This window comes from Ruditapes philippinarum, unplaced genomic scaffold (genome assembly GCF_026571515.1).
Source record: "Ruditapes philippinarum isolate M1 unplaced genomic scaffold, ASM2657151v2 ctg327_1_1_1_1, whole genome shotgun sequence".
Lineage (NCBI taxonomy): Eukaryota > Metazoa > Mollusca > Bivalvia > Venerida > Veneridae > Ruditapes > Ruditapes philippinarum.
This window is the reverse complement of record NW_026851725.1, coordinates 268424-280860: the sequence shown is the minus strand read 5'-3', so window position 1 is coordinate 280860 and position 12437 is coordinate 268424. Positions and strand designations below refer to the sequence as shown.

General features: G+C 29.9%; 1 protein-coding gene across 1 annotated transcript in view; it reads left to right on the top strand.

Moving 5' to 3' along the window:
- The first annotated feature begins 8168 nt into the window (after window positions 1-8168).
- The window catches only part of LOC132738218 (homeobox protein Meis1-like), a 126364-nt gene continuing 122095 nt past the window's right edge, over window positions 8169-12437 (top strand). Inside the window, exon 1 of the mRNA XM_060725684.1 lies at window positions 8169-8369. The gene's annotated coding sequence lies outside the window, so the exon portion shown is untranslated. The remainder of the gene's footprint in view (window positions 8370-12437) is intronic.

The following is a 12437-nucleotide window of genomic DNA, read 5'->3' as shown; positions in this document are numbered from 1 at the left end:
TGTTTGAGTTTGACTTCTTTTTTAAAATTTAATAAAGTATGACTACATCAAAAATTTCTTTAAAATCAAAAATGTTCAAATATTACTTAATTCAATAACCTTATTATTCATATACATTTTATACACATTGTCGGAAGGTAAAAGAAAATAAGCATGCGAAGTGTACTTTTATTTATTAAATGAATATTTTGCCAAACACAAGGTTCACAAGAACAGTGCCATTTGTAGAATGTTCCAACAGAAAGCTTCATTTCTTTTATATTAAAAAAACTCATTATAAGTTTTAATATAATTCTAAATCAAGCAAGAACAGGCTTTCAAAACAAAAATTGAAAATTACACTTTGTCTTTTTATGGTATAATTCATTTATTTATACGTTGAATGTGTAATTTTCAAATTTATTAGACAGCATTTGGTTCGTCTATGGATAAATTCTCAATACATCAGGTTTATTATCAAATTTTACTTTTAACTTTAAATAAATGAAATTCTTTATGTAAGAATATAATACATATTGTACAATTTATGTTGCTTCCCAAGTCAAAATAAAATTCAATTTCTTGGAAACGGAGTTGATCCATCACCATTATTTGAACACATTCCGCGATGTTGCGACGGTAAAATTCACCAGTGAATTTGTGTAATGAATAGTTACTACTTCTAAACTGATGTATAATATCCCAGAAACTGGTGTAACTTATTATGTTTACTTGAATTGTATATAACCGATTATTCTTGGCATAATTCTTCAGTTTATCCATAAATGTAAGTGAAATATTATCTTTTTGAAGACGCACAATGCATCTATCATTTAACAAAGCTGTAAAATATATTTCTCAGAAATAGTAGAAGATTTAGTGTTTGTTTATTGTATGAAATCATTTAAAGTCAATACTCGGTGAAGGATTTTCTTGAAATTCTTAATTCAAGAAAACGTTTTGAATACGGAAAATGGGCGTGATTGCGAACTCTTAATATATGTATACAAGTATACACAACGACAAGAAAACATAACAAAAAAGGAAAACATGAAAAAAGAAGAAAAAAAAACAGGAGCAAACCCTTCTTGTGTATCTTTCTACAGTAAATAAAATGCAATATTTTTTTTGTTCCACGAAGTAGGACATAATCGGAAATCATATATATGTACATCATCATAACAGGATTGTTTTTTGGAACCCGCAATGCCGAGATTTATTTTTGGAATAGAAATCCAGACTTTTCTTACTAAACATCTCTCGCAAAGCAATATGATTAATGGGGAAAAAACAACAACAACGCACATATGAATTATATATTATTATTATATTAATATATATAGATATTGGATGGATATGACTTACGCTATCCGTGCATATATAACAAAATATTCTTATATAGAAGTCTTTGATAGCATTAATATACTTTTCTTTATTTGTTTGCATTGTCTACTGAATCCATGATTTCTTCCCCTTCTTATAATACATGTAGAAATTATCCTATTACATTTATGTATCACTCTAACATTCAAAGCCAAATAGATATAGATTTATATAATGTTATATTGAATTAAAATGCTGTTTGTATTTGTTTATTCATAAACTAACATTTTAATAAAATTCAATATAATATAGTTCAGGCTATTTTAAGAGAAAATAAACAATAGAACTTTCCGTTTATGACAATGAGAACTAAAATAGTGTCAGCATTAACTCAGATTTTAAACTAAAGTTATCATGATATTTAAATGTACATTTTAAAGAATTTTAAATCTGCAGTCAAAAGATTCATGTTTGAATTTATTTCCTTATTTTCTAGAAACTTGTTCTAAAAAATATCCGAATTTGAACGTGAAAAACGATAATTTTAGAAAAGAAAACAATAAAACAATATGGTTCCTAACCTGTGTTCTTGTTAGACAAGCGCAATTACGGAAACATACATTTAATGTCAACCCATCTGGCACAGACCGACAACCGATGTCTTTGTAATATAATGAAATATAATATGCAAGGTATCATGGTTGACATAAATATTTTATATCTAAAATAAAATACAGATATTTAATCATCATTTTATACTCTTTTGATGATGCTAGTTCGCGCTGCTGTTCAACAAACGGTGTCAAAATTTAATGAGTCAAATTAAGCCTTTCAACCTTTGGGTCTATCAAAGGCCCAAGAACTTCATATCATAGTCAACACACGGGAACACATAAAGTTATAGACTGTATGTGTTTCGCAAGACTCTAAAATAACCAAACTGAAATGTTAATTTGAAAATGTTATCGCTTTTCATCATTAATAAGCTATTTTATCGTGCTTTTACAGTTTTATGGAGATTATAGAAACTCGTTGTCGTCAGAAAAGTCGTATAGAAGTCATTTAATATCACATCAAGTTTTTGTGATCTTCTTCTGGCTGACGCCAAAACGAGGAGTATATTTCCATATTTGGTACAGCTTCAACTAAAGATACATTATTTATTGATTGTGAAACTGATATGAATCAATATCAGCATCTGATTATCTTTAGCTGACACTTGACCCCCTGATACAAAACTAGATATACGGGCATTAAATGAAAGCCTCTAATATCGCGCACGCGCCGAAAATGTAAACAAAAATGGAGACTATACAAATATTAATATCTAAAGATGTGGTCACTAAGGTCTTTAACAAAATTGCATTAGGTTATACCATTAAGCGGGTAAACAGTAAATTTAGTCTAGTTTCCTTGTAGAAAATGACAGACACAAACAAAAACGGTGCCATGGGAGATATTGTATTAATTCTTTAAATCAAATCTTTCAGATTTAGTTCGGTAAATATATCAAATTTGTAGTCCGTATACAGTAGAAATAATATTCTTAAACTTATTGCGGACTTATTGAGAAATTAAAACTATTTTGTTAAATTTTTATATTTAGTAAAAAGACATTGTTAGTGAATTGATGGATGTCAAAATATCTATCCTTTCAAGAAACTTTGACTACATTAACGTTAATATCGTAAAAATTGGGTCCATAAAACAACTTCTTGAGAAAGCTATTATATTTCTTCCTTGTTGATACTTAATTCTACATAATTAAATGATAACTGATTGTGTATGTTTATATATTTCCATGCTCTTCTCAAATATTGTAACCGCCGCCATCATGTTAAAGGCGACGAACATGTACTTGTTGAAATGCTGAATAAATAGATTGAAATTGATATAAATAGTTAACTAATTTATAACACAGGTTATTGAACCGGGGAATTAAGCATGATAATAGATTCGATGTTTGGTGTCTGATTATTTGTTATGGATCAAACTTACTAAAAAGCTAGTATGTGAGCTTTACAGAAATATTTTAAAAACTAAAAATATTTGGTCTCAATAATATAAAATTATGGAAGTTAACCGTCTCATCTCTGTTGTCAGTCTCTGTGGACTTGATTTTAAACTATCGTATAATAATAACGGTTTTAATTTTACAACAGGAGAACGACAGAAATGCTGGCGTTCATTAAAAGCCATTTTGTACTAGAAATCATATGAAATTTAAGCTAATGTTTATAAAAACATAATGTTGATGAGTTAGAGAGATATATTGAAAAAAGGTCGAACAAAAGATTTTATTCTGTTTTTATTTTAATTGTATTAAATAATTCTTATTTCTAAAGTGATTTCTCTTCCATATATTCTGATTTCTTATCGTTATAAAGAATTTTATGAAAACGTATATTACACAGTAAAATATATTTACATTGTATTATGAAAGCTTACTTAAAATGTAAAAAGGCGATAAAAGAATAAAAATGTGCCGCTGTTTGGCAACAAGAAAATATGTGTATTAAAAGAGACCATGCTGTTTTTTCAATTCAGGGAAAGGAAAGGGAAATAAAGGCAAGAGAATGGACTTTTTTTCTATTCAAAGCGGTAATATTCCGTGCAAATGACGTCACTTATGACTGACAGTTCGAACTAAAGTAAAGTTTAAACCATTGTCAGCTAGTCTTCTATAATTTTAGTCTTCACTACTCATTAGCTACATTTTGTAATTTCAAAGTGTTGGACGCAGATTTTGCATGCAGGTCCATTGGTAATTGGCATTTTGTGTATGTCGCTTCCAATGTGTGAAACCGAGATTAGGGGAAGTTCGTGTCTCAAACCATTCCACTGATTGTAGCGCAATTAGGATATGCTTACCATTTTGTAACTGAAATTAAAATAAGACTTAAAAACGTTGTAAGCCTAAAATTCTTAAATCCTGACAAATTGTCCTCACTTCCGAATTTATTGTCAGTTCTTACTGGGTGATTATTGTCAGTTCTTTTCATATAATTATGTAATGACCTAAATAATCGCATACATCGTTTAACAGATCTGTAAATAAACTGATCTTCGAAATGATTACAAAGTTTCTCTTGTATTGTTTAAGTAAATAATGTGTTTATCTTAACAATTTATTTCTAACGATTAACGAGTTAGAAAAAAGTCATTTTCTTTTCAGTAATTTTAAAATAAACGAAGGCAAAACATTTGTAATCAGTATGGTTCCGAATACAATATGCCAATATTATAAAACGATACTTTTCTATTTAAGAATTTTTTTAGGAAAGAAAAACAGTGACGCATATAGAAAAAGTTTCCTTCGAATTCCTTTCGGCTATTAAAGCGACTTCTATTTCACTTAACGACGTATCTACCACTGTATGACGTCGTGCGATGGTGTTGCACAGTGTCATTTTATTGAAACAAGACCCTGTAAACAGCCTACTTGCATTAAAGCTCTATTGTCAGGTGTTTAAATCCCCCAGTCAGGGCGACTGGTTTAATACATGTACTCGTATATCTATCTTACAATGGATCAAAAAATAACACTCGATTAAATCGCTCTCTTCCTCCCTAAATATTTCAGATGGAGATGTTTATCTGTTAATTGGTATGGCTCTGAAAAGGTTAATATTCGAACGGGTAGGTTACAACGTGTCACATATCTTGAATATAAATTCGTCCTCGTCTCCAGTTACAGATAAATTGATCTAAATAAGTATAATATAGCCTTGATGCTGAAAAATATCAATGTCGTATTCTTGTATTTACATTTTGATCAAATCTTGTAAAAAGAAAGGAACGAAAGTAAGCCCAGATAAATAGGATATTATTGTATATCATAAACCGCTATATCAGATATATAACCTAGCTTTAAAAGTTTTATATCTATAAATGGTATGATATTATTGCTTTTCATCATGCAAAAACAGTATAAAAGATAATTTAAAAATCATTTAATTAACAAGAGTATGAATATGTAATGGAGGCTAAAATGAGCTTTTATCTGATTACATCATCATTATAATGACATCATTATTATCATTATGACACAGGAGGGTTATTCAATTTCCTATTTCTTCATTATACACTTTTTATCTCTTCTTATCTTATCTATGTATAATATGGAATATATCTATATATCTAATATTTGAATTAAAACAGAAATTATCATAATAATATAATGATATAAAATTGTATGGAATGAATGAATGAATGAATGAATGAATGAATGAATGAATGAATGAATGAATGAATGAATGAATGAATGAATGAATGAACTTTTACTTCTTTACTCGATGTAACCGTTGCAATGCACATATACATTGAGATTTTGATTTAACATAACATAAATATTTTAAAATGAATTAAATAGCAGAAAAAACACACAAAAAAACACTATTTTTATTGCTGTTTCTTTAAATAGTTTTTATTATTTTGTCTCGAGCAATATTACGAATCAAAATTTCACAAATTTACATCTAATGTGAGCCAGATGTTACAAAATTATTATGGTAAACAATTCCTTAAAATCACAAGACCTTGATTAAATGAACAATACTATTCTTGATTTAATACATCGTTATTATTATATTTTTTTTCGCTATATCTTGGTGGCAGAATAAAGAAATCTTATACAGTGCCATGAAATATTCCGTCTAGGATCCATTTTTTTTATATAATCTTTAACGAGTTTTCAAATATATTCTACAAACTGATACATCAATTATTATGAAATAAATTGCTCTTTATTCTGAATTTTCTCATTAAATTCCTGCTGAAATAATTAAATACCAGAAATTGTGGAAAGATTATATTTTCAAAATTAACCACATACTAGAAATCTGGTGACTTTGCTCATTAAAACAAAAGTCATTCCATGAACAGATTGTTTATGAAAGATTTACAGGAACTATTTTCTTTATTTTCAGTATCTCATTAGAACTAGACCCGTTCAATGTTCTTAATAAATCAGGAATATGATGGTTAACAAGTAATCTGATCGTTTCTAGAGATGACGATTACAACGGTATCGCCATACATAATTCGTACATTAATTATAGAACTTTATAGAACTGTTCTGTAATTGGAATTATTGAAAGTAAGGATTATAACTGTGTATTGTGAAGCTGCTATACGCAATAAAATGGAAGGAAAAACCTCATATCGGAAACTGTGACGCCGCAATTTCACACAAAACTTACAAAAAGAACTGTTTGATTACAAGGACGGAATATTTTCTTTTACAATTCGAATGATCTTATTTCATCGTTAAGTCTGTCATCAGTTACCTTGAAATATAAAAACACCGCAAAAATGTGAAATGCTTAAATGTCCGCTGCATTGAGAGATCTTAATATTAAAACAAGTTCTACCAATGTCTGTTTATAATTTAAAAATATATTAAAAACTTGTTTAATGTAAAATACAAAAAATAACAACACTGGTGGTTTGGAAGAATTAGTTTTGACAACCTTTCTAAAATGAGGAATATTAGAGCAGAATTTAGCAATAATAAAAGAAAAGATAATTGTATGAAGGAACAAAATTTTTACTATTTTCTTGAAATATCGCATTGAATGTTTTTACTATATTATGTTAATTTTAGGACATATTATTGCGTGATCATTAATTTTCAATGTTTTTTTGTATAATATCTAGACAACCGTAAAACTTAACTAATGATTTCAACGGATATCAACGTAAAAAACTTATCTCATTAAAATTATTAAAAACAAACAAGTGTTTTATGTGTTTCTCTTTGACTTTTCCTTACTTAGTTGTCGGAGAAATTATACTCTATCTTTAAAAAAATACATACATAATTATAGTTCGTTTGCAATAGTGTATTTTTTTTTGTCAACCTTTGCGTCAAATTTAACGCTCGTTTCTACGCTAGTAACATTTAGAAACAAGTTAAAAACATACATTTTGTAACATTTTTTAAAATATGATGTCTCATTCATGTTTTACGAAACATCGCTAAATCCAGCAAAATTGATTACCACACTGATATGAAAGGCATTGTTTCCCTATCCTAATGTTATTTGATTTCCTGAAAAACGGCTATATTTTTTTGTAGAAATGGGAAAGTCTTTATATTTTTTTCCAAATTAGAACAAAACATTCTTGGACTATATTGAAATCGATATAGATCACCTAATAGCTTCATTTCTCATGGAATGGAATAATTTCGGGCTTAGATATAATAACTCCACATCGCAATCGATAGTAAAGACCTTTATAACGCAGCTTTTACGAATTTATACCATCCGAGGTGTCTTATTATTTGAGGAGAAAATAAGATCACGCTATCTAAAAGTGTTTTCCATCTTTGTGGCTGTTATTTTCTCCGCCTTAAGAATTTGTGAAATGGCCTTATTTCGATATAAAACAAGCAACAGACTCACTTTGATTCTAGACAAATGAGAAAATACTGCGAGCAGACGAAAATATTTTTCCCGGGAAAAGATAATTATATTTGCCCCTCCAAGTATGCTGTCTATTTACCTTAATAAGAAAACTGTTCCCGAAATTCGAGACAATTTGCTTGAGTTCTAATGATACGGCACCGAGTCTGAAGCCATTATGAAATGGAAAAAACGCAAACCCATCGTAATAAACATTTCTAGTTCTTTCCGTTTTATTTTGATCTATTTCGCCGTCACTAATTGTAAGTATTCCATGGTTCGATTTTGACCTAAGGTTTTGTCTCAGCGAAAAAGCAAGAAAAAACAAAACACGAGCGATGTTATCCAAACACAATCGAGAACATAAATATTCATAACCAATAGAGAAGTGACTCCGCCTCCTGCCTAAAGGTCGATACAGACAGATAGATTATGAAAAACGAAGAACGGTAAAGCATGACAGATTCCATCAGATTGCTTTGTGGATGTCGTAAACTAGCCGAGGTTTACTTTGACAGGTTGCCTGGCGGAATGACAGCCCATTCTTTGACACATTGCTAAATTTTAAGTTTTCTCTTGTAGAGTATTTGAATACGGATATGTTCTTGTCTACATCCATCTTCCGCCCGAGTCGATCTGTCTAACATACAACAATATAAGGTATGTGCATTTCAATAATCTTGAATATTGTAACATATTCATTCATGTTCATTTTTTTGGGCTGACAAAACTTTGCAGTTTGATTACTAAATAATTTATAAAATGAAGTTTAATTTAAATTTTGTCGAGGAAATCGAGAATAAAGCTTAACAGAGTGTGTTGTTTTTATTACTTGATATGTTAATATGCAAGGTGATAGAAGTTTATTGAAGATGATGCCTCGAGTCTGATCGCTCATTCATTTTCGATTGTCATATATGATTTGGATGGTATGAAGTGTACATCAGTTATACGCTTTGTCAGTCGTCCCTGGGAGAACGATTTAAAGAGCTCTTCTATGTGGAGTTAATAATAGTAGCCGTAAACAAGTCATGTTTGCGCTACTCAGTTCGACAACTTTGCTCCGTTTTGTAGGTTAGACGGGTAGCACTAATAAATTTGATTTATCCCATCAGATAAGTCAAACAACGGACACATCAAAAGAGACATATTTTAATAAGATGATGAAAGTCGCGTCCGAAATTGGATAACGTGGAAAAGGGAGAAATTTGCCTTTTTCAATTAGTTATTTTTGAAACGAGCTATTACGATCACGTTGCGATGCTTCCATATTTTTCATATCAGTGTTAAAAGATTTTCTTAAGATAAAACATAATTAGGAAGTGTTGAAATCGACCTGACAACGAGCTGCGCCGGAGATTCTGGTATCAGTGACAAATGTTAGCATGGCATCTTAGATAACGGAGTTTAAGTCTCGCAGAAAAAAAATGGGTTCGCACACTTGAAAAAATTGGCATAGAATACCTCGCGAAAATCTAGGCCACCAAAACATCTGATATTTTTTAAATTATCTAAACTATTTCTTGAAATATTTACTATTTTCTATATACCCTACATTAGTTGGAGAAATTTTACGAACTGTCATTGTAGGTAGTTTTAAATGAAACCTAGCTAAATTATATTTTAAAAATGTATTGACGGTAGAAATAAAATTATTAGATTTGTTTTCAATATTGGATATTAAGTTGATGTATCACCGCGGTAAAATTCCATTAAAACATATAGAAAAAGAAGGAAAAAATAAAAAACCAAATGACGAAGACAACGATTTCTTTTACACATTACAATCAATTGAATAAGCCGATTTCATTTTGTATGTGAAAAGTATCATAGAAATGAAATAAAAATTCGCGCAGTCTTAATTAGAAATATATAAGGTATATACATAAACAAATTATAGAAAATTTCTATAATAATTCTCAAAATGGCGTCAAAACATGTTTCAGATACATATATTTATAACAAATATCTTCATTCTTAGATTCGTTCTTATTCTCAGAATAATCTGGTACAGATAAAATGTTGCTGTGACGGCCGTGAAACTCAAACATGACCTGCTTGCTTGAAAAAAATAGAATAATTTTCTCTAATATGTTTCAGTTCGGCCTAATTATCGGTATATTAAAAAAAAACAAATTTAAAAAATAATATACAAACGAGGTTCTATGTATTAACAATCGCTATAATTGAGTACCAGATCAATATGCTCAAAGAATTAAATGTTGTCTAACAATATTTTGTCTAAACGACCAAAAAAAAACAATATCCCTCTCGTAATGATAAATTCTTTGACTCGCTTTACAAAATAAATTATTTCCAAAATAAGTTACAAAAAATACATCCGTGATATTGTTGTTTGTTTTGTTGTTGTTTTATTTTTTATTTCATTCTTTCGTTTCGTTGAACCAGATATGTCCATAAACGTGTTTTATATCCAACATTCGACCAAAAAAATCAAACAAACTGAGCACACTATCTCTAAATAAAAACTGTGCTAGTAAAGTACTTTTTACTCTAGTGTATCATTTTATAAAGTGCAGTTATTATTTCCTACACGTTTTTATTTATTTACGAATTCTCAATTACATTATTTATAAATCTCCATTTAGACGCGCTTTTTAACGAATATAGAAGTCAACCACGTTTATTATCGGAAGTCTAAGATACGAGTCGCGTTTATCTCCCTTTGACTGTTTCCTACTATTCGCTGGCCCCTAAAATATTTAACATCTTGCAAGCTGTTTGTACAACTTTTGACAATAACTTGTCATACATAATAGTGTAACTATTACTATCCATTGTTTTTTCATAGAATGTTATATTTGACAAACTTCAGTAAATTTAATCCAGGTAAATTATATATTATATAAGGAGGAAACAGTTAGTTTAAGATTTTATTCTGTAAATTACATATTTTTTCCAAGCCAGGTGGTGAAAACAAAGTCATTTTAGAGTATACATGGAAATAAACAGGTGTGCTACGTTATACTTGTCATCATAATTCGTCAAAACATGACATATCATCCATTTTCCCCGCAAAATTTATATAGCTGTCACTCCCAAATCCTCAATCTACCGTTTTGATGGGGTGAATAAAATTTCCCTACGGCAAATTTACCTGTATTTTACGACGAAAAGGCGAAATAAAACGGAATAAAACAAAAACGGTCGCTTAATTTACGTTACTCAGCCGTTCCACAACGTTAACGTTGAATCGTTTTTCGCGCGAGGTCATCCAGCGCTTAAAAGTAATTCGTTGTTTAAACGTCATTAGCCCTTTCCACAAATGTAGTTTTAAAGATTCAAATTGGTAATCGTGCGATTTTCTTTCTTAATTACCGTAAGCAAAGGGTGATATATCGCAGTGCGAAAGTTTTAATTACTTTTATAGAACGCTTAATGAGTGTGCGGTTTTAAGTAACATACTAAATATTAAGTGCAAGAGAAATGAAAGGTGCGTTTTGCCACTTCGTGTATAACGTTGGGTGAATAAAGAGTAAAATATGCAGTCTCCCTGCTTATTAAATCAAATTAAAATATCAATCCAACCGTTTAAACATGTACAATTTTATGTTACACTGCATTTTTGTTAATAAATGCAGTATGCACAATGGTGTAGGTATATTAGGTGAACAGCTGTAACAAGCATACTTTATATGATCTTTTTTCCACCTTTATTCAATGAAAGCAAGCCATAATTTTCATCGCTTCGCGTTCGTTTTCTTTCCTTTACGTAAATTACATGCTATTAATATTCCTTGCTCGAACGATATTTTATAGTATTGTACCGTACACAAGAACCTGATATCAAAATGTTGTCATGTTGAAATACACAAGTTATAACGTGAGGAATAATTGTTTGGCGGGTTCGTCTGTCCGTTCATTCCCTATAGCTATAGACACATCTAAATTGAATGATTCCATTCTAAAATTACCTTAATCTCATGTGCGTAACAAAATTATGAAAAAATTGACAGTAGAATTAAGATCCGTTTCCACAACCAGATATTTTTCTCTAAGTTCAAACGTATTCAAACTGAAAATTTTTCATTCATTGAATGTATTATATTTTTTCTCGAGAATCATTATGAAATATGCACACTTATATACACGATTCATATTTTGCCCTTTTTTTTAAAATACTTTCAAAACTGAATATTTAACAAAGTATGTTTATTAAATAAGAATGTTCAATCTATGTTAGGAAGGGTTATGGCATTTGACCATTTGTAAAGTACTTGGCAAAATTAAAAAAGAAAACAAGATAAATTATTATAGCATGATATTCTTATGTCCACTAATTTGCTATTTCACTTGCCGACATATAAGAAACAGACCGAACTTGACTTGACAAATTGGCATACCGACAGACGAAGAGCAGCGCACTAACACCTTTATTAAGCATTTGTGTGTTAATGATCATCCATATCTCACGGACGCTCAACAGTCCAATGGCATTCTGCTGACAGACCGGACAAAGAGCAGTGCTCGGACAACGTGATATTAAACACCTTAAAGATGATATGGTAATAATTGTCAAATTAAACTCGCATCATCTGCGGCGCAGATATTTACACGAGGAAACGAGAATATACTTGCCATTTCGTGTTGAAAATTTGAATTGCAACTTAACGAATGCAACTTAACGTATCAGAATAATTTGGGCTTTAAACTAAATCAAACAATTAATATTACGAACATTTTTTCTTCATTCCTCAGTGAATTGCA